The 24,831-nt window shown below is 31.3% G+C and overlaps 1 protein-coding gene across 2 annotated transcripts in view; it reads right to left on the bottom strand.

Moving 5' to 3' along the window:
- The window catches only part of Lrfn5 (leucine rich repeat and fibronectin type III domain containing 5), a 267,764-nt gene that overhangs the window by 152,433 nt on the left and 90,500 nt on the right, over positions 1–24,831 (bottom strand). For both annotated transcript variants that reach the window (XM_047540646.1, XM_047540648.1), the window contains exon 2: positions 10,577–10,753. The gene's annotated coding sequence lies outside the window, so the exon portion shown is untranslated. The remainder of the gene's footprint in view (positions 1–10,576; positions 10,754–24,831) is intronic.

The following is a 24,831-nucleotide window of genomic DNA, read 5'->3' as shown; positions in this document are numbered from 1 at the left end:
ATATTAGAGAAAATCAATATGACCAAAACTTTGCTCTTCGTAATGGTTAGTAAAATATTTAGCCAGCCTAAAACAAAGATTTGCTGATATCAAAAATGAAGGAGAGCTCATCATTAATTATTGGATGGAAATTAAGAGGATAATAAAGATATGATAGGAACCATTCTATGTCCACAAATTTGAAAAGCTGAGTGGAGAAATTTGTTGAAAGATATCAAATACAAAAATTCACACAACAAATTGCTAAACTATAAAATCTCTAGCTATTAATGACATTGAGTCAATAATTGACAACCTTCTAAATAGGAAAGAAAGAGGCCCACACTGTTACACTGGCAGACCAAACACAAAGGGAAATTACCCTGGTTCTCTACAAATTCCAAAAGAAAGCAGAAAACAAGGGAATATTTTTTAACTCATACTAGGTGGACAGCATTAGCCTACTATGAAAAGATGGGAAGATCACAATGATCTCAAATGTCACTGAGATGTTGCTCAATGACAGAGGGTTTGCCTAGCATCTGTAAAGTTCTAACTTTGATTACCATCTTTGTGAAAAAATAAAATATAATAAAATAAATCGGAATAAAAAGCTACTGACCAATAGCTCTCCTTAACAAAGATGAAAAATTCCTACTAAATTAGTAGCATATTTAACCAAAAATGCATACAAAGAACTATATGCTCTAACAAAAATAGAATTTATTCCAGTCATACAAAACTGGCTTAAAAATTAAAAATCAATCATGGTGATCCATCTCATCATCAACAAGATACAGAAACAACAACAAAATATCATATGTTAATTGATGCATGAAAAACATGACAAAATCCAACTACATTCTTTCATGTTAAAATTCTCAGTCAACCAGGTATAGAGAGAAACTACTTCCACCTGATTAAGAATCTCTACAAAATGCCTGAAGCTAATATCATACTTAATCCTGTGATACTTAATGCTTTCCCTCTAAAATCAGAAAGAGATAAAAACTGTCTGTTTGTAGATGACATGTTTATCTACATAGAAAATAAAAAGAAACCTTCTGGAATTAATAAATGAATACAAATTTAACAAAATGTGTAAAAGATCTATGTGGAAATCTAGGCATATGTGCAATTCACACGTACTTCTTTCTATAATGGTCTTAAATTTGGAAATTCATCAAAAAGATAATAAATAAATAAAGTTGGGTATATTAATACAAGAAACCACTACACAGCAAGCAGTGCAACTGTGTAATTTGCAACTATGTACATCAGCGTAGATTCATTTCCAGCAACAATATATTAAGCAAAGTAGGCAAAGCATAAATAGTAAGTACAGTATTAATTCATTATCATAAAGTTCAAAATCTGACAAAACTAAGTATACTTGTTATGTCTGGATATAGAAAGTAAAATTCTAAACATAAATAAGAAAGCTTGGATCTTATACGATTTTTAGCTTTTGTGAATAAATATAACATTGCCAATTAAGGCAGAGAGGAATCATGTCAATATTCTATTTCATCAACTGAGTGATAGTTTCACAGTTGTTTACATTGCGCTTATTAATTATGATATGCATGAGTTTTATGAACCATTCTGTAAGCGTTACATGCTGCAATAAAATAAGAACAGAAAATTTTTCACTAAAACGTTAAGCAATAATAACAACCTGTCAATTAGAGTAAATAGCAGTATAGAGAGCCATGAAGATCCAAGAAATAAACTGGAAAATAAAACCAAGAATTTTTACCTGTAAAACTATCAAAGAGTACCAAAGGGACTTTAAATTTTAAAAGTTATGGCCTAGAAAAAGATAAACCAGTTTCTAATAATTGTCTAATAAGCTCAGATACATTAACAATATAGTCTTAGTCTCTAATCCTTTAATTGTAGAAGAGTCATTCTGTTTGAAAATTGTATTCAATTATGAAATCTGTTTATTTGCTCATTTCTTTAAAAAATTAATTCCAATTTACTTCTAAGTTCAGTGGGAATCAACTTGATTATGTTATTTTTAGTTACTATAAAATTTTAGATTTCATTATGCCAAAATAAAGTTTTCTGTGAAAGAGCAAAGGGAGGACATTATTCTAGGATAAAAAAAATGTCTAATAAAATAAATATTATTGAATTTTGAAGGATTCAGAATTATTATCTTACCTCTCCCTAAAATAGAGTCCCCAGGAATTTCCTTAATGTTGACTGAAAAAAATTGGGAAGAAATATCATCTTAAGGTCAGTTGAAACTGGGTTAAGCTAGTTGAGTTCCATCATTAGGATCCATTAAAAATTAAAATGGAGTGAGAGCCAGGTGTGGTGGCACAGTCCTGTAATCCCAGAGACTCTGGAGGCTGAGAGGAGAATCTTAAGTTCAAAGTCAGTCTCAGCAACTTAGCAAGACCTTGTCTCCAAATAAAAATTTTAAAAAAGAAAAAAAAAAAAAAAAAAAAAAAAGAGGAGAGGTCTGGGGATGTTGCCTAGTGATTAGGAACCCCTGGTTTCTGTCCTGGATACTTAAAAAAAAAAAAATTAAAACCAGGTACTGAAATAGACACTGCATAAGTTCATTATGAATAAGACAATGAAAAGGACAGTTGTGATTTGATAACTAGAAATCATACTTATACCTAAAATCAGAACTTACCAGAAAATGATTTAAATGATTTAAAGCAAATATCATAGATTATAGCAAAACATAAAAAGTAGTTCCTTTAAAAGCAGAGAAAACACAAGACTGGCCACATCACCATTTGCATTTGCCACTGTAACAGATCTACTAGACTGTTCAATTAGATAATAAATAACCATATATAGAAAATGTTCATATTGTTATCATCACAGGTATTAGATTTTAAATTATGTTTCAATTAAATTCATTTTTATTGATACATACACAGTTATTTATACATATGAATGGGGTATTATGTGATGTTTAGTTACATAAAATTATAATATTTCAAAAACCTATACTTTGCTGAAACTATTAAGGTTTTAATAAAGTTGCTCAGAGGACATAGTGAAAGGAAGCAACATTAGTCTTCAGACAAGATTTTAAAATATAGCATCATTTTAAAATATCAATCACAAAAACACAAAGAAAACTTCACTAGTGAGGACACATAAAAGAAATGTAAGATATATAAGGAGAAATACTTTATTATAGGAACTGAAAAGATAAGTGATGGAAATACTGTCTTAAAATATAAATAATAAAATAATTCTTCACAAACTAAAAGAAATGTTACATTTGACTTCAATAAAATTTACCACATAATTTTTCACCAAACTTGTCTAGTATCAAAATTGGAAGAGAGGCTAAAGATAAAGAGCCCACATTAGCTACACAATTCTGAAGATTATTGGAAGGAGTGGATTCATTCATTTTATAATCTGTTGAGACTTAAATGACAAGTAAAATAATTACATTACTGAATGGTATTGTGTAGAGGATAAATATAACAATGAAATAAAATAGAAAATCAAGATATGGTAATGTATTTTTGAAAAATGTGCATGTCAGAGTTAGAATTTTAATTTAATGTGGAAATGGTGGATTATTCAATAAACAATAGCAGGACAATCAGTTATCAGTATGGAAAGAATAAAATAGAAGTGAACTATATTCCAAATCTAATTTAATTTATATATTACATAAAAGTATGAAAGTAAAATTTTAAAATATTAAAACAATACATAGGATGATATCTATTTTTTTTCAGTAGTAGAAAAAGATAACTCAATACACAAAAGAAAGTATACACAAGTATACACATACACACACACACACACACACACACACACAGAAGCCTAAAGAAACATTGATAATTTTATTACATTAAATGAAAGCATTTTATCTTGGCAAAATAGTTCTTGAATCTAAGGTTTCTCCTTGCAAATTCCTCTGGAAAGAGAACAGTCATGTCAATGGACCATCCTCTAAAAGTAAAGAGTGATGCTGTAAATTTTAAAAAGTTCAGGAAATCTGAGACAATAAAATACACTGAATTAAAGCATCTATACTGCAGGTAAAATAACTGTGTCCTTAGATTATTTATTTAAAATCTATCTTTGAGTAATTTATGTAACAAAACACTATTTGAAATTGCAAATAATTTTGTCAGTATTCCCTTTTCAGTCCTATCTTTAAAGTACAGAATCTCTGTTACAGAAAAGTTTACTCTCTCTGTCACTTCCTAAATAATAAATTCAGGTTTTCAATTGTGGATTATTTCTGTGTTGGAATCATTATTGCAGTAGGTACTGAAATAATCTGAGAGAAACACATTGGCCTATAATGGAACTCTATTTTCCAGACATAAATATGTAAGTAGGTATTAAAAGGTTATTTGTTTTACAGATATTAAACAGTATGTTAAAGCTTCAGGATTTAGGAAAGCGATCCATATTTGCATGCGAGTTATCAAAAAGAAAGCCAAATTCTGATTACAAGTTTAGAATTATCTGACATTAAGAGGAACTGACACCTTAAAAGAAACAGCTATTTAAAAAGTAACACCAAATCCTTCACCTGAGTTGCCAAATCTAATGTTCCCGGTCTTTTCTTGTGAAATTACAAAAATGTGTTTTTATTGTCATGCAGCTATATTCCTTGAATATTCCTGAGGCCAAAGGTGAGCTTAGTTAGACATGTGAAATCAGGTTACTACTCTGCAAGGTCACAGTTAATCCAACTTACACATGTGAACAGGAGGGGAGGGAGAGGTGACGATTACTAAGACGTGGTCAGTATGTCAGCAATTCTAATAGTGTGCTTTATTTGTCCTTGGTAAGCTACAATCTCTTCAATATCTCTGGAGTTCTTACACAGTCTATAAATGCTTCCTTGTCAAAACTGTGTTGTTGAAGTTGAATGTAGCATCTAATTTAACACTTTTCAAAATCAAGTCTCTAGGTTTTCTTATGTTATTAATGTTTCCAGCTAGTAATGCTATGTCTACAAGATCCTTATTTTTTCCACACATTTTACCTTGTAATTCCAACAATAAATTTCCTTGTGTTTTATTCCCTTTACATTACAAATCATTGAAGATATTTTTAGTGCTTATGATATATATATATGTGTATATATATATATATATATATATATATATATATATATATATATACATAGTATAGACAGCTTCTTCTAGTCTTTAAATTTCCTCCCATGATAAATCATGAATTTTCTTTAAGAGGAGCTTTTGTATAGACTGCCAAGGTTTTTCTTGCTGTAAAGTCTCCCACATTCTGTTTAATATTGATGAGAGATGCATCCATTTATCTAGAGGATTCTAAATCCAACATGCATGAAAATGTTCCATAGTGCAGCCCATAGTTTTATACTGGAGGTTAACTGCATAGTCAGTAGGAATAGGTTTCTCATCAGAATAACTAAGACACCTCTAAGTTGAGTCAGTACAAATTTTATTGTTTCCATTGGGTTTCAGAGCCAACACCTGGAAATTAAGTTTGTTGTCATGCATCTAATGTCAGTTGCCAAGAGTATTCTCCACATGACATCATCTCTCCTGATCCAAAGCATAAAGTCATCATTATCTCCTAAGGCAGAGCATTTATTCAGTCCTCTTCCCAGGACACTTCACAGTAAGAACTATAGTGCCAATGACCCACTAGACCAACACCAACAGTAGACAGAGAAAGTGTTGACTTTTCCATAGCAAGTATTGCCAGTTAAGACATTTTTAGTATTTAATCGGTACTGAAAGGCTTTTTTTGAAGACTGAATTACCTCTCTACCTCTTGGGAGTTTAACCTTAAAAAGACAAAGCATATTAGCAACAGTCCAATTTTGAAATCTATCTAGAGACTAAATTCTACTTGAAATAAGTCTTTTTTCATTATCTGAGATGAAATCACTCATCATCCATTGATTTCATATGACTACCTGTAGTATTTCAACACTATTCATCTTAGTAGTTGTTTCTGCATTGCATTATCCTTAATTTCTCTAAAAGTCTGTAATTATGTTTAAGACAAAAATCTGAGTTATATTTATCTATATTGCTGACAGGTTATTATCTTGAGCCATTGCCTACCAGAAAACAAGGCCCTGAAATAATGCCAAGACTGAGAAGGGTTAGGGTTGCAGTATAAGGGCACTGGAAAACCAGTCTCTCACTACAGATGGTTACCTTTCAATACATCAGAATCAAACTTTTACAACAGAAAAGAAACAAACAACAAACAAATGAATGTATCTATAGCAAATACCTAAAGATTCTTCTGCAGGTGATAGTTTTGGAATATTTTCTTTAAAAATATAGCAAAAGAATGTTCATAGTTTGCTTGATACTTCTATCAAGTGCCATAACCAATGCTTTGGATATATATATAACATTCATATTTAAACATTTGAACTTTCAGGTTTAATATTCAATATCATCAATATAGACATAAATTCATACCACTACTTGCTATGCCATTAGTTCTAGAAATACAGATGTTTTACTTTTGTCGGTAAAATCAGTTTCTGGAACTTTATAACAAAAGTCCTAACAGATTTTGGAGAAACATCCTGGTAAATTTCCAGTAAATCAAGGAGACAGAGACAGAGAGAGAGACAGAGAGAGAGAAAGGCAAAACATAATAATTTTCCAGTGACAACTTTTTCTGTTCAATTTAAATTTTCTCCTTTATACTCCAGATGAACAGCTGTGATTTCCCTCACCCCAAAACTCAGAGAAAAGAGAGGGGGAGAAGGGGAACAGAGAGAAAGAAGTGCTCTATGCTTGTGTTTATAATAGTAAAATAATAAAAAGGGAATTTAATATTGAGTAAGGCTGACAAGGCTCTTGACCGTACAGTGCTTACAATTTGGATAAGATAACATTAATCAGAAAACTGTACAAAGAAAAAATAAAATTTTGATGAAATACAGTTATAAGGTGCCATGTGACCATATAATAGGAGGAAAAAAATGATCAGGAAAAGTTTCCTTCAGGAAGTGTCTATTGAGATGAGGTAATAGAAAAGATGAACTGCAAGTAGGTAGAAGCAAGTGCAAAGACAGTGGTGGGAAGGGTTTGCTGGGAAGATGGGCTGAAAGGCCATCTGAGAAATGAAGGAAGGGAGGGGAGCAGGATGTCGGATGACCCAGGGGCACTGAGAGCAGTTCCAATACTGAGCATTGGAAGCCATGAGAAAGAACTTGTCTTTGTTTTTGTTTGTCCTAAGAGAAATGGTTTTTAGAGACAATTTGGCACCTCAATTTGTATTCTCCAAAGCTCTCTGGCTGTCTAAGCAAGGGCAGACAGAATAGGTTCCTTATTGGATAGGAGTAGATAATTCAAAAGGCTTCTAGAGTAGTATAGGAGAGAAATTCCAGCAGCTGAGACCAGGGGACTGATTGTGAAACTGGAAAACAGGGGATGGAATCAAGAGATTAAGAGTTTGTTTGGTTCTGTTTTGTTTCTGGTAGGTAAAGCTTTCTAGATTAGGTGATGGATTAAATTTGTGCAATGAAGGAGATAGATGTGACAAGATGATTCTACTTTTTCTGAAATACAGTGATTTCATCTACTGAGCTCAAAAACACTAAAAGCATATATTTGAAGAGATAACTAAGAGTAATTTGTAATAAGTTAAATTTAAAGCAAAAGGGTAATGAGATACATCAATTTGGAATTATCTGGCAAGGTTTGTACTGAATACATCGTTTTATAGAGTCATTTTTAAAGTTTGCTTTGAGAATTTTTTAACTTTTTTTTCTTTTTATAATTAACCCTTCATAATTCAACACATTTCTACTTTGCTCTACCTTTTGGGATTATTGAAATTAATTGATACCCAGTTAATGTAACCAGATAAGCATTCACAGTTAGTATGCTGATTCTGTCCTAGTGAGGAACCTGATTTCTCTGTTGTGGCTCACGCATTCTGGTAGGATTTTAAGTATTTACTATATATTAAACATGAAAAAATGTCTCTAGTCGAATGAGTCGAATACACAAAGTCCCTCTAAAGTTGGTCTAAAAATAAAATTAATTAGCATTTATCAGTTAGATGCATTATCAAATGAAAATATGCTGACTAGTCATGTAATGAGTTAGACCACTGTCAATATCAGTGGTGATGATTTATAGGTCTTAAAAGGAAGTTTGTTTCAGGGGAAAAAAACATATTTTAATGTCATTAAGGCATCTTAATATTTGGAAGACAGATCAGCTCCGTAGAGTTCTTATCACTGCTGCTGTGTATATACTTAATTACTTTCACATTCATGTATGCATATGCATGTACTTACACAAATTGTACACACAGGCACATTTCTGTACAGACATTATGTATTTTTTTTTAATTTACCAGTGCTTTTGTCAAATGAAAAAGAACATCAGTAATAGACAAAAGTACTTTTTTACTGGCCAAGACTGATTGAAAATATCACAGTGAGAAAAATCACCATCATACCAACCACCACTACCCCCTCAACTGTCCCTCCTTAATCACAAATGGATGGTCTATTGCCTCACAATGATTTTACTACTACTTCTCTGTTCACCGTTTCACTAAGAAAGTTTCTAGTATTCCATTTATTTTTAAAGCAATTTTAATGGATGTGCTATGAATTTTCAATGAGCTCTCTGAAATTTGAGGAACGTAATTAGGAATATATTTACTTTCTCTTCTTTCAGGGTGATTAATTCTGTGCAAGACTTCCAGGCTAATGTTACTCAAAAGAAAAAATAGAGAAAAGGAAGTTCTACTTCTGCAGACTAATAGACTTGTAATTAAAAAAAGAAAAAAAAAACTGAATCAAGCATTAACTTGGGAGAATTGTTTTCAGTGTGTAAATTTTTGGTTTAGCTTTCCATTGCCAGGTTAATTAAGTAAATCCTTTGGACTTACTATAGCTATTAGTAAATGAAAATGTGTTTGAATTCTCTTTTTTGTGATTTACTCTGAGGAATCTATGCCAGTAAATATATTTCCTTTGTCCACAACTTTCATAAAGTCAAATGCTTTTATTTAGAAAATGATAGTCTTGCCACAGGAATATAAAAAAAAATGTTAACTAATTAATTAACATAAAAGATCCAAATCTATAATGTCTTCCTCATGTTGCTTGATTTAATAAAAAGTTCAAGAAGCAGGACATCGAAAGCAAATCTTAAGATAAATGAATAAGTCATGTACAAAAGGCAGACCAACTGATAAAATATGTATAGGAAAAAGCTACACTAAAATAATGATTTGTAATCTGTCTCCTACATTTTTAGACTTGTCATTTTATGCTACAGTTACAGTTATAAAAAATTAAACTCAACATAACCTAGATAGACCCTTTTAACATCTTAAAAGTAGTAGTCTTTCCACATGACTTTGAACGCACCAGCAACAACATACTGCTTGCCTGTTTTATCTTACATAATTAGTAGCATTATGATTCAGAAATAAATTTAAACAGCAGTCTTACTTTAATGACATACATTTCTTTTGAAGGCATAATTGCATTGTATATGTTGCAAAATACAACTAAGATTATTAAATATCTCCTCCCCATATCCTTCAAGAAAGTTTCAGTTGCTAAATATTGAATCTCTGATAGATAATCAAAGTTAAATCAAACATTTGCTCTCTATAAAAACACATCCATAATCACTTTCTGTAAGGTGACATTGTGATGCAAATATACTCCCAAGAGCAATAAGAAATGCTTATATCAAGTATTTGGAAGAAGTGAAGGGAAAACTCAAATTCAAACCGGGTAAACAAGAAAAATGACAAAACAATAGATTGCAAATATGGACTAGGAAATATCGAACATTTCATGAGACATTGTCTTTATTTTCCAAATCCCATAAATATAAACAATCTTAGAACTAGTACATTTGTATTAGCTAGAACTTAGGAATGTCAAAGATAAATTTATAGCTGGAAATACGTTTTGCAGTTATATGCAGTTTATTATGCATTTTTCAGGCTCTTCAAATCTGATTTTAATTCATTTTCCTTCAAATGATTTTCCTTTTCTCTAGATTTTCAGTGTGCGTATTTATAGACTGCCATAAACTGAATGAAACAAAGACCATGTCATTCAATTAACCAGTCAATCAGGGAACATGTTTTTTTCTAGCACCAAACCATTACCCTGTTTAGCACTAGACATCAAAGTCATTGAAAGAGCATTCAATTTTTAAGAAACAAAAGATCAGGAATTTCATTACACTTTTGTAACTCATTAGCCAAATAACTTTGTCAATAAGTAAATGGATTCAGAGTGATTGAGTGTTATCAAAAATTACCTTAATTTCTCCCTCATCTATGCCTCAAGGCTGCAAATCTAAATAATAATGCATGTGAAATATAATCCTGGAAAAATAATCAGAAAATTCTAGAAGGATACAGATTATTGACCTAAAAAGTGGTCACTTTTTTATTCCCTGGAAAGTAGTGCTTCTGGGGGTAGGAAGAGGACAGGGAGAGAAGAGGATGAGGATAAGGTGACAGAGGTGGAAGAGGGCGGGTGTTGAGGGGAGGAGGAGGAGATATAGATCTTAGTTTGCAGGATTATCCCACTGGGGTTTTTATAACCTCCTGGAAACAATCAAACTGAAGGTAATGAACTTACTTCTGGAGCCTGAAGAGTTCCTCACTGCTATGAAGGAGTCAGCACTCTGCCTGGCTGCTGCAGAAGACGGACAGGGTGAAAGCATCTCCAAGGCTGATTCTGAGGTGGCGTCAGAGTGAAGGGTAGTCGGCTACTACGGATCTTCTCAACACACCTGGCTGAATGGTTACAGGTATTCTTCAGAGGAGGCAAGCACAAAAAAAGCGTGTCAAAAAGTTCTTATGCAATATCTTGAAAAACAATGTGGTTGTTAACTCATGATCAATCACAAACTGTATAAGGACTATCACTAGGCAGAATTCAAATAGATATGGACAAAAAGGCTTCCTGGTGGAATGTGAGATATGCTCTGGTTCCAATAAATACGTCAACATTTTGCTTTTCATCTTTGGAAGAAAGAGTCTGATCTTAAAACAGAAGGTGATTTAAATAATCACAAGCAACACAGTTTAATTTTCTTAATATTCCAATCTATTCAACATGCAGTCTAAAGTTAAAACACTGCGTAAATAACACATATTTAATCATCACCCACTATTTACCAAGTGTACACATGACACAAGGCATACATACAGCAGTCAGCTTGACAGAATCCTGCCCTCATAGAGCTAATAGTCTTAGATCGTGTTGCCCTTATTTTCTTCAACAGAGAAAATCATTCTGTGGCAACACATGTTGTCTATGGAGAAAATACATATATATGCATGTCAAAATCATTAAATCTAAAGCTAAATTTTTTACTTGAATTTCATGTTTGAAGATTACTAATCTCTACTTCTTTCTGAAGTTCCAAGTCAATCTGAATAATAATTGACCTGGCTCTATGGGATGCAGTATTTAACTTTCTTTACCCTAAAATCTTTATCATAGTACCAACTGATATTCAAACCCTGATATTTTTGATGCAGAAATAGTCTGAATTTTTAAAGTTTTCTAAAATTTAATAAAAACTTTTTAATTGTACTTAGATTGTGGCCTTTTACTGAAGAAGTAAAAATGAGAAATAATACATTTCCAAGGAATAACAATAAAAAACATGAAAGATGATAAACCAACAACTTCAATCTAGTTTATTACTTCTACTGCTTCCATTTATAAAGACATATGAATGATCTTGTATATCCAAATTTAAGAGGATAATTCCATTATTTTATGACACACAATTATTGGGATTTTATTTAAAAGGGAAAGTTAAAACTATTGCCTAATTTAATACTGAAATTCTCATAAATGCTAAAAACTAAAGCAGAGATTAATGGGATGGTTGAAAATCAGGAAATTATAATTTATGTATTTCAGTTATTTCTGTGAACCTGTCAAGAAATGCAATCTCTTTTGCAAATTTGTGTTTACTTTAAAATAAAGATTTTATTATAGAATTATAGGTATCAAAGACATGTCACATATAGACACATGAATTCAACTCAATCACATGCCAGTCAACATGATGTGGATGTTGTTAACCTTTCATTTGTTTTCTTCCATAAATATTTTAACTAATTTTAATATACATGTATCAATGCAAAAATTCAAGAATTTCAAAAGCAAACTCCCTCCAAAGCGAGATCTCTCTCTCATACCAAACCAATTTCACATTTAGAATATTCTTTTGGAAGTATTTCACATGTATCAGTATAAATGAACCATAAGCATAATTAGCTCTTGAAGTGCTCCAATTGAAAAAGATGAACTTTTTTGGATTTTGTTATAATAGAAATCATAAAATCCATGTCCATATGCATATAGTTTGCACACGTACATGTGAGTGCATGCATAATAAATTCCTAGAAGTAAAATGCTAACATCAGAAATCATTATTGTTCCTGTAACTCTTATCACATTCCCTACTCTGTAGTAAAGAGTATAAAGAAAAAGTAAATTTAAACCTTGTAATTATAGTTTATATTATTGAATTGTGGAAAAAATATAAATTCTTTAAAATATTATCCTAATCCATGCAAAAGATATTGATGATCATCAGCATTCTGTCTTCATTTTAGTTTGAAAAAACAATAATGGCTACAACTCCACCTAGATTCCAATTCCTCCAAGAAAGTGCTTCTTATATATATTCATACCACGTAGTCATTTGTTAATGAGAACAACATTTTCCTTTTTGCAATGAATTTAAGAAATACCATGAAATATGTGTTAATTTATGTTTTCCAAGAAATCCCCTGAGAATCATTAAAGCTGGGGATGTGGTTCAGTGGTAGAGAACTTGCCTTGCCTAGGTTCAATCCCCCGCTAAAAGTTCTTTAAAAATTAAAAAAAAATTTCTCCCAAGAATCAAATGAGGCAAATACATATTCTTACATAACTCTATATCACTTATACAAAAAGCAAAGACAGGAAAAAAAGGGCAAGGGTAAATAGCTACTAAATGGTAAAACCTGGGTTTCCACCTGTCTCACTTTATGTAAAGCCTTATATATTATAATGGTAAGTTAAAAACTTCAGAAAAACTTTAGATGATTCTGATATGGTTTGGATACATGTTCCCTAAAACTCCATATGTTAAAGGCTTGGTCCCCAGCATAGTGTATTTGGGAAGTTCTGGGACATTTTTGGAAGTGGTGGGGCCTTGCCAAAGGTACTTGGGTCACTGGGGCATGCTCTGAAGGGGACTGTGGGACCCTAGCCTATTCTCTTTCTCTTCTTGACTCTAGATGTGATTGCTCACTTTGATGCACATCCCTGCCATTGCCATGTGACACTCTCACCAAAGCCCAAACCAATGGTGCCACCCAAATTGGACTTGTATCTTCAGAGCTAATAAACCAATTATCTTTATTAAGTTGGTTGACTCAGGTATTTTGCTACAATAATGAATAGCTGACAAATAACAAATTCTACAATAAATTTCATATATATTGGTAATCACAATGCCCAAGATAGATTTGTGATTATAGTACCACAGTTTTCCAGTGTTATCCTATAAAGATTTCCTTTTCTTCTCAATGGTATGTTGAAATTAAATCTCATAAGAAATTCTAATCAACTATTTAATTCCAAGTTGCTGCTGTGTGACTATCTTCCAGTCTTAGAAAATTTGGCAACTATTAGGCATATATATTCCAAGAAATAGGATTCTTCCTCCAACAACTATCATGAATGCCAAGGCTAAACTCAAAAAGAACTTGGGAAAGATAGGCAAAACATTGGAGGTTTTTATGGAAAAATTTTTTTAAAGTGAAAATCACTATCCTGCATTTTTAACATTTTAACATTTTTAATTCTGTGTAATGTCTTTGTTAATTGTTCATCACTTCTCTGAAAATGCAGATGGATAATAGGCTCATTATCAGCAAATACAGGCCTTTGAAGTTTTACAGATCTGGTTTGGGATCATAGCTATTATCACATTACTCACTTTCCTCCTTTAAAATAAAAAAAGTACAAAATGATCCATTGTTTCAAGATATGATATATCTGAATATACAGATCATGACATATAATAATTTTGCTTCTTTTCAGAGTTTCTCCCTAAGATTCTCTTAAGCTTTACACCATTGAAAACTAAGGAAATCCTTCAAATATCTGAAGACAACGATGACATAATCTTAAGTAACCCTGTATTTAATATATTCACCCACTTCAAACAACTATGAATATGCCAAATGATGTCATTATTCATCCTTTTCTATATTAGACCTAGTAGTACAAAATAAATAACATGGAGTTGTTCTATATTAATCTTCAATTATATTTACCTTGTGTAGAAAATAATTAAAATTACGCTTCAGTTATATAGATATTTGATCTAGCTAATGCAAAAACACCAGATATTTCAAAATATATTAACAATTAGGTCATATGTTTTCATTGTAATTCATTCAATCATACATATTATATTAATCATAATATTGTATTAATCATAAAATAATACATTGTTTGAAATAATCTAGTCAGCCATTCTCTTAAGTGGACTACTCCAAAAATGAGGTTATAACACAAGTGCCATTTTATTAAGACAAATAATTTTAAAAATAATTTGAACCAGATACAGAATAAAACTGGAAATTATTTCACATTAATGAGGTATATGAAGCATAAATATTCAAAAAAGCTCATATAAACACCATAATTAAAACATGCTTGCTCACCACTAGCACTGCTAAACCCACTGAAAAATTAAATTAGAGACACTGATTGAATATGAAAATGCATTTGTGTCATTGGATAAAAGTGTAGTACCATACACTTGGCTATAGGAAAGCATTTACAAATTATTACACACATCCAGGATCATATGACAAATAAATTAATGCACCACTAGAGCATTTATTGCTTAATGTAAATGTCACATTGAAAATGAGAACAACTAATCATTCCTTTCCTCTAATAGCAAGAGTTCAGCAGTTAAATAAAACATAAATCTTGGTGACCTAAAATTTTTATTACTGCATTTGTAATTTCCCATTAGCAACTCACAGGAAAGTAGCTTCAAATGATGCTGTATTTCAGTAAGCTACTATCCAAGGTTGAGGGCTTTTAGTGGAGTATAGGGCTAGAGGGTGGGCAGAGTTGGTAATTAGCACTGGTTTTGAGGAACTAACACATTCACTAAATTTCATAATGATAGCTTAAAATAATGGTTTTTCACCACAAAATAAAACCAAAATCAGTAACTGATTTAATGAGGAAACAAAACATATTATCACAATTTGACTTTACTTATAAAAGTTCTTATTCTAGAAAGTGGATATGTAAAATTCATACAATTATAAATAAAAGAAATGCAAAATAAGGGCCCTTTGAAGACTACAAAGCCAATCATATATTTTTACTTGTATCCCTAGCATTTTATCAAATGATAATGATCAAAATAATCCAGCATAGTAATAAAATGTTTCAGATTATAATTCCTTCAAAATTTAAATTTACTGTGCTAAAAGTTTTCTTGAAATTTGTTTCAAATTCAAAGTTCTGGAAACTTATTTTCCCCCAAAAACAGTTTTCACTAATGCATCTTCCTCCCTTGACAAGGGAGGAGCACTAGTGGTCCTTTGATCTTCTTTGGTTAGTTCACAGTCTACTCTGACAATATAAATGTTAGTCCTTCACTGTTCCTTTGAATGCAGGGGAAAATAAAATACAACATTCTTATAACTCTTAGTGATTTGGCAAAGTCATTTAATAGACACTATGGTCACACAAACATGAATGTCACTTCATCTCCTTGCAAATGATCCTTTTCAATTAAAAGGGAATATCAGTGAGTGCTTATTGATGCCGTGGTCCTTTTAACTACATGTATCTCCATTCGGTATTTCCTTCTTTCCAACTTCATTCTTTTCCTTTTTACCAGTTTTCTTTCTTCCTCCCTGCCTTCCATCTCTCCCTCTCTCATAACTTTGCCACTTGTATATGCTATCAGAAATGATCTTATGAATAAAATGTAGTACAATATGTTCCCTAAACATGAATTTTAAAGAACACAATTAAATAAAATTTCAAAACATATATATATATATACATATATATGTATATGTAATTGTGTCATTTCATCAAAATTATGACTGGAGTAAACATTTGTGGAAGTCAAATCAATATCTTAATGTACAGAATAGAAAGTGCATGTCCAATATGCTTATTAATATTCATTATACAAGTAATATGTGAGCACATTCTTTTAATATTATAAATTATAGTGGTTAGGAAGAAACTAAGTATAGGCTACATAGGAATCTCTCTGTATTGTTTCTCTCAACTACAGGAAAATCTACATATTGCATTATGAGCCCTAAGGTGGAATCTTAAGGGTCAATGGTGTCAGAATTTTAATACTCTACTAGGAAAAAAGAATCCACAACAAAAAGTTGAATAGTTGCAGTTGCATTTATCAAACCACATCAGAAATAAAGTGTATCCCAGAGAAAAAGTAGAAGAAAAAAAAAAAAGAAATCCATTAGTCAATGAAAAGTACTAAATTGCTCATTGGTTTGGGTAGCAGAGCACTTTACTGTAAGGGCAGGGATCATGATTTGCACTTGGTATGCATTATGTTAAACGGACCAAGTACTGAGTGCCCCACTGGACTGGGGTCAAGTCTCAATGGATCCTTGTCTGGTACATTTCCTATTGTTAGCCAAAAAATAAAATAAAATGTGGACTTCTGGTGCTTGGAAACTGGGAGAAAGTGTAAGTGGGAGAAAATACTTAGTAGGGTGGATTAGAATCCTTCTGTGTCTTTTTATCAGGATGGTTATTTTTTATTTTTAATTCATTATTTTCAGCTCTTGTTGAAAGGCTTAACAAATTTAATTGATAAATAAACTTATTAAAATGCATAAATTCAAACAGATCCATCTATAGTATAAATAAATTGAACTCTTACACATATTTACCTAATACACACACACACATGCATATATACATAAAATAGATACTTCTAGTATGTACGCCTACATGAGTATCATAACACCATAAAAATATAGAATATTTTAATATAGGTGTGTGTATATATATATGCATATATATCTCTTTCTATCTACATAGAAAAAGATTCATATTACTCTATATTTACATATATACACCTGGCAGGGGGACATGCATGATAATAGTCACTATAAGAACATTAGTGTAAACATATCAAAATCAATGGGTTAAATATGAGGCTGTAAGTAGTTGACAAGTGTTGACCAATTGAAAATCATATTCATAATGGGTTAAAAGAAGATTTTGGAACAATCTTAGACATACCAAGAACCACATGGAATATGGAAGTTTGGAACCACTGCAAATATGCTGAAAGGCAATGTGGGTGTGGAAATATCTAGAAGCACAAGAAGTGCATGAGGGGTGTTAGGAATTAAAATCAAATTTATGATAGGGAATAACTAAGAATTTAGAAGTGAGAGACACCCTGATTTAAAATACCATTCTTTATGTACATCATGTGCTTTAGCTCTCTTATAGGCCTACGAGCTCTTTGAAAGCTAGGAACAACATATGGATAACTGAATGTCCTGCAGCAACTAGCACACTTACCAACCTACAACAATTAAGACCCATAAAGGTTAAATGTAAAGGAAGAAAATCAAATACTAAAAATTTCAGAGAAGTTGTTTTTGAGGAGAAAGTTTATAAATGAAAGAAGTGACACAAAAATGATGAATTTTCTTCACGAGAACTCATATGATGCAATTAGAAATAATTTTGATGACAGAGGCCATTGAAAAAAAAATTAAAGAAACCATGAATACTGTACCATAGAAATTCTCCATAAGATCACATTCAAAAGTGTTATATGTAAAAGACAGAAGAAAAGATACAGAACTAAAGATGAATACAAAAAGAGTGTTTACAAAGCACTTTCAAATAGGTTATTTCATTAGAAGGTAATATGCTGTCCTTGGTCTTTTCTTGTACAGCATTTTAGCGCTGACTTGAGAAAGGACATAAGAAATAGTGCTTATTAATCTGTGAATCTGTGACTGACACAAAACTTGAATGTAAAAATGTCTCTGTAGTTTTAATGGATGGGCCATGACTGTCAAAATGAAATATAATTAAGCCAAAGGTAAAGACATTTAGAATCACAAAATTAACTATTAAAGTGTAGATGAGGGATACTTTTTAAAAAGCTGTTTATACGAAATACACATAAGGGATTAATTATCTCTATGATCCTTATGGGTCAACATTTTCAGAATTGCAATATTAGTATTCATTAATAAAAAACCATATCCAGAACAACTTTAATAGTTGTACTGAATTATTTGATCCTGATCAAACCACATTTAAAATCCAGAGTGTCTAACTCTGAGCTCTAGGAAAACATATACCTGGAGACACACACACACAAAGTATGACTAACCCCAATCATTACAGTTGAACTGATTGAAAATAATAGGAATTTTAAGATAAGGGGGAAATACCTTCAAATGTCATTTTAGGAGGTGGGAGGATAGCATGATTTGAAATGAAGGATAAGAATTGCATTGGGGTTCTTCTACTGAACATTTTATTGATAGAACTAAGTCAGGCACAGAAAGACAAATATTGCATAATCTCACTCATGTGGAATTTATAAACATCAGTCTCATAGAAGTTGATAATAAAACAGTGGTTACCAGAAGCTTGGATGGTTAGACAGGATAGGAAGTTGTTAGTCAAAGCATATATGAGTACAGTTAATGAGAGAAATGTCCCTAAATAATGTACCTAAAATGCAAATGTGTAGAGACAGAAAAATGATGTCACTGCCTGGGGTACAGAGGAGTAAGAAGAAATAGAGAGTGGGGAGAGGACAAGGAACATCAGCAATGGTAGACTTTTCTTCTTCGAGTAATGAAAAGAGTCTAAAATTGACTCTAATAATGGTTGCACTTGTCTGTAAGCAAAATGAAAAGCATTGAATTGTACCCTTAAATGGGTGAATTGTATGAAACATGAATTATAACCCCCAAAAAGTTGCTCTAAATAAGCATAATAATTTATTGTTCCCATATTAGTAAAGACTGCTTTGGGAGCACAGAGTCCATTGTTTGCTGATTGTCCATTCTATATGGGTAGCAAAGAGGATTCTTGTGTAGAATCTAAGGTTGGAAGAGAATAGTCATGAGGAAGCTGTCCAACGTTAAGGTCCTCTGCCTCTAGGAAGGAGCCCAGATCTAGGCTGTATTTTGTCCAAAGGCAAACTCACTTTTCTGCAGCTTTATAGTGCGAATCTGTTTAGAGAGGCCTTTCCCAAATAATGGTATAAACAGATTACAGCTATGCATTGCCACTGAATTGTAATGTGACCTATTTTTAAATAAATCTAAATGAGAAAATGTATTTCATCTTCTTGAATGCACCTAAAAGGAATACATATGTATGTCTTTAATTATTTTTTTCAATACGTTCCTATTAGTGATTTTGACATCTGACCAAGGGCACTGCAAGTTCTTTTATAAACTTTCCGAAATATGTCTGTATTTGAATTTTACTTTAAGTGCTCTTAACACAATGAACTTTAACTTTCTGAGCAAGAGCACAATTTGGTTTTCTTCTTTAGAGTGATTACATGCATTACCTAAATTGTTCTGCATGGGTGGTAGTTGAGCTCAGAATAAAATAAAATTCAATTTTATTAGTTTACATATGTAATTGACCATTTTCAGAGATTTTTCATATCTACTATTCAGTGTGACCTTCGAAATATACTTGCAAAGCAGGTAGAGCAATTATCATTTACTTTCATTTCTGAGGCAGAGAGATCATCAATCACTTCCACAAGGTCATGCCATGATGGGGTGGCAGGTGAAAGAATAGAATGCAGAATCTCTGACTTTGTGAATCTCTTTCCACTCAACTCCATTTTTTGAATTTATATAAAAAGTTTCCCAGGCACAAGAAATTTCAACCAAGTCACGATGTCAAGAAAGACATTATAAAGAATGTCTTTAGCATTTTAAAGGCATTACAGCATTATAAAAGATGTGAGCGATAAGAAATAAAATGAAAATGTAATTCATAGGAGCCATATTGTTAAATCATTTATGCATATTTTTCTCATTTATTTTGGAGCTAAGGGCAATATACATGTTTATATTTATCTCATCATATCAAAAATAAATGAGCCAAACAGAAAATGTTTTAACATACAAATAAAACGTAGAGAAAAGTTTGAAAATGTTCATGTATTCCTATTGATGTTGACTTGAAATTACCATTTTTGAGGTTATTTTATTAAAAGATGTGCTGTTTTTCCAACACCAATCAGGAACCGTACTGGGGGAATGCTGAGGATTTAACCCAGTTGCTTTACCACCAAGCTACATCCCTAGCACTTTTGATTTGAGACAACGTTCACCAAGTTGCTTAGGGACTTGGTTAGTTGCTGAGGCTGGCCTTGAACTTGTGATCCCCCTGCCTCAGTTCCTGAGTCTCTGGGATTACAGCTTGCATCACTCTGCCTAGCAACCCAATTCTGAATTATGCAATAATTTAGTGATAATTAACACTCAAAATTAAGTTGAAAAAATCTTATATAATCAATGTTCTTTTGATTCAATATGTTTAATATTCCTTTTTCTGTATGTTCTCACTATTCACCATCTTTATCATAAGCCAATATTTCACTCTCCCATGCATTTACATAACAGCTTCATAATGGAAACTCATACTCCAGTCTTAGCAGAAGACTCCATACTTTCCTTTTGCCATCACCAAAATGGTTATCTTTTAAAAATGCAAATCAAATTATGTACAATGTATAAAATCTCAGTATGTTTTAAGAAATCCATAAGCATCTGGCTTTCACCATTCTTCATACACTAAGCTCTATGTGCACTAAATCATATAGATTTTTTTCCCAATTTTTGCAATTGTGGTAAAATATACATAATTGTATTTTTCTATCATATAATATTTAAGTGTATAAATCATTGGTGTCAAGTACAATCATATTATCATATTCCCATCATCATCACCCATCTCTAATATTCTTTGTCTTAAAAATTTTAAACAATAATTCCCTTTTCTTCTTCCTTCTCTTCAGCCCTTGGCAACCACCAGTCTGTTGTCTGTCTGTTATTGTAACTACTCTAAGTCCCTCATACAAGTGGACTCATACAGCAGTTGTCTTTTTCTAACTATCTTAATGAGTACATTTCCATAATGTACTCAAATTTTATTCAGATTGAAGCATATGTAAAGTTTTTCTTCCTTTATGAGGCTAAATATTCCATTGTGTGGATATACTATATTTTGCTTACCCATTCATCTGTTAATGAACATGGATTACTTCCAGCTTGTGAATAATGCTATTATAAACATAGATGAACAACAAGCTCTTCAATACCCTGCTTTCTATTCTTTTTATTATTTCCACTTCTACAATCAGAAGTAGACTTTTTGATCATATGATAATTTCACTTTTTAGCTTCTCTGAGAAACCACTGTACTGATTTGCACAGTGGACATACCACTTTCCATTCCCACCAGTCCATCAACAATGCATAGGGGTTCCAATTTCTAAAGGTTTGTCAATTTTGTTAGTCTTTTCATATAAATCAATGTCTTATTGTACTGAGTTTATTATGTAAACTAAAGATGACTAGAACACTATGTAGACATTAAAAGTGAAATTTGTGTTGTATATGTTAACATTAAAAACTTGCAACAATTTTTAAAACAATTACAAAATATTATCTATGCCATTGTTATACTACTACTACACATCAAGTCCACATTCAAACTGTATTTCTCCTGATAATTCTTTACTGACTCCTAAAAATGTTCAATCATATTTTAAACTTTGCCTAATATAAGACATTTCTGACCCTGTGGGTTCTGTCTACATATTCATTTTTTTGCAAAGTCCATGGGTTGTCTATATACCAGTCTATTCTCAATTCAATAATGTTCCATAAATATAGATTAAAAAGTCTATTTTTAGCAATTTTGTTAAAATAAGTTTTATTATAATAAAGGATCTGAAGGAACACAAATATATTATTATGTTCAGTATTTAATGAGATAGTGATAAGTCAAAAGGACTTTTATTTATCTTTAAATTATCAATTGTCATGACAATTTCATACCATTATTTTCAATAGGAGGTAAATATCAGAAGACAGCTAATTAAACATACTCTGTTGTTTTCTATGATTTTATTTCTATTATGATATGATAATGAATACTGCTTACTTGGAATATATATTTTAATGTTTATTTCTTTAAAAAATAATGTTCAATTAACAGAGACAGAATTTTGGACAAGAAGAACACCAGTTGTACAAAAATGATTAATTCTCATATCTTAAGTCACAGTTTATATATGTTTTGATTTTAGAAATTAAAAAGTTTAACACTAATACTGAAAACCATATCTTTGGGTGAATTATTTTTTACTTACTTGACAACAGTATGTTGTTTTCTTAAATTTCCCTAAGAATCAGAGATATTTTGAAGTATTCAATACTCTAAGATCATTTCCAAATGTTTAGACCAAAGTCTTTAAAAAAGGATTATAATTAGTGAATTCATTAACTTGAATCTATTCAGTTAAAATGCAGATGCATAATTTTCAATTTTAAAAAATCATATCATTCATGAACATATTTAAGACATCAGGTTATAGTCAAATATTATTTAACAAATGTAAAAAGTATTACTGAAATTCAAAAGCTGTTACTCCAAAATTTTTCTGTATATCATAAGCAAACATTATTGTTAAAAAATAGGAAATAGGTAATAAATATCTGATGGTTTAGTTTAAATGATGGGTTAATTGCAAAACAAGCTTACTGTTGAAAAATCTGGTTCTAGTTTTCAAATTGCAGTTCTGATTTGTTTTTAAAATATGTTGTATGCAAATAAATAGTTAATTCATGTATTATGCTGTAGAGGAGTTTTTAAGTCAAAATGGCTGGATGTTTAAAATTGTTGGTTAGTAAGTTCATTTTTAAAAGGCCTTGCAAAAACAACATAGTGGATCAATTTTTGATGAAGCCATTAAAATTAAACATGCCATTTTTGTCAAAGTGATAAAAATGTCTCTCATCTAAAATGCTCAGACACTCAACTGAGTTAAGAACATTAGAACCAAGAGACTCATAAAATGTTTTGGCTTCAAGATAGAAGACAGCTTTAAAATTTGGATACTTTCCCAATCTTATGCAGTAGACTTGATGGATTTTCTTAATGATGAAGAATTAAGAGAGAAAGTTGGAAGTATAGAACAGATAGTAATCTTAATTACAAAGGAAATCAGTTAAAGGATTTATAAACATTTATAAGAATCATTAAGCACCTTTCCTATTTTATTAGAATACATAGAGAATGATTTCATTTTTAAAAACTTTTTCATAGTTGAAAGTATTTTCATGTTAGTTTTTAAAATGGATAAACATAGATGTACAAGATGTTTAAGACTTTTTCCAAAGTCTCAGCTTATTAAGATGATATGTCTATATGAGTCTCAGACACTTAAAATTTTTAGCTGAGTGATTATAGTTAGTCTTTTCCTCTGGAATATGGATTTTTTTTAAGTTGATAGTCTGAACTCTCAAAGAGGTAGTTATAGCCCATTTTATTTGTGTTTTCTCCAAGATGCAGCAGCACCAACTAATTTTGTCTGCATGTGCTTTTAGTGATTGCTGACCTTGCAAGTTTATTCAATAAATTTGATTAATGGCAGATTGCCCAAAGTGAAGTACAGCCATTTAGACTTTGTAAAAGCCACACACAAAGGAGTCATATTGCCAACATCATCACCAGAAATCTACCACTGAACGAACACAGTGCTGAAAATGTCTGGGCCTATGTTACTGCAGAGAAATGAAAACAAGATTGATGCTGTACCTAATATATTTAAAAAATGAAAAAGAACATTTCTTAAAGGTTGTTCTCAAGAAGTTTTCTTTTGTTTTTATTTTAATAATTAAAGCTAGATGAAATTTCTAACTAAAAAATTGGGAGAAACAAAAATGGTTTTCATGGGAAATAGATCATGGATAAATATCATGCTATTTGATTTTAGCTACTATAACTCAAATCTTGACACAGTATTTATAGGGCATTGATCTCAATATTAAAAGTAATTTAGTAAATAGGTGCCAATGAACTGTTCACTGTTTTAACTTACAAATAGCTTTTAAATTAATGGTAAAAAAATAAGATTATATTTCCCACCCATTAACAATAAGTAATAATTAAATTTTGACACTGAAAACCCAATGGAGGTTTCATTTTCACATAGTACACAGGTTACACAAAATACCAAGATGTTATGATTTGTCTTAGAACAATATCCATGTTAGGGATAAGAAAAGAAAAAAAAAAAAAACTGATAAAGGGACTAGGAGCCAAATAAGCAATTTTACATAGAATACTTCATATGTATAGAAAATTGCAATCTTTTGTTTGTTCACATCAATACTATTGGTGTATACTTCTCTGACAGACATTACATTAATTTAGTCATTTTACTGCACATCTATCAACCCTCTATGGAAATATTACCCATATTACTGCATGTGTATATTTCTTCAGTTTCATAGTTTTACCATAGTGAATAATTCACTTTGTATTTTGAATCTCCCGCAAGGGCAAAAGAAAATAATCTGACAGAGTATAAACATGGTTCTTCAAAATCTAAAGGGACTCTGAAAAATAAGAGACTGATTCTTGTGATAGCCAGAAGGTTACAAGTGAAGGAAAAATAAATGAACCTTTACATTACTTATGGGGAAATTATGACTTAAGTAAAGTAGACTGCTATTCAGATGCGATTTTAGGGGCACTTCAGGCTTCCTTTCAAC

This window comes from Sciurus carolinensis, chromosome 2 (genome assembly GCF_902686445.1).
Source record: "Sciurus carolinensis chromosome 2, mSciCar1.2, whole genome shotgun sequence".
NCBI lineage: Eukaryota > Metazoa > Chordata > Mammalia > Rodentia > Sciuridae > Sciurus > Sciurus carolinensis.
The sequence above is the reverse complement of the archived record's forward strand: the minus strand, read 5'-3'. Positions and strand labels throughout refer to the sequence as shown.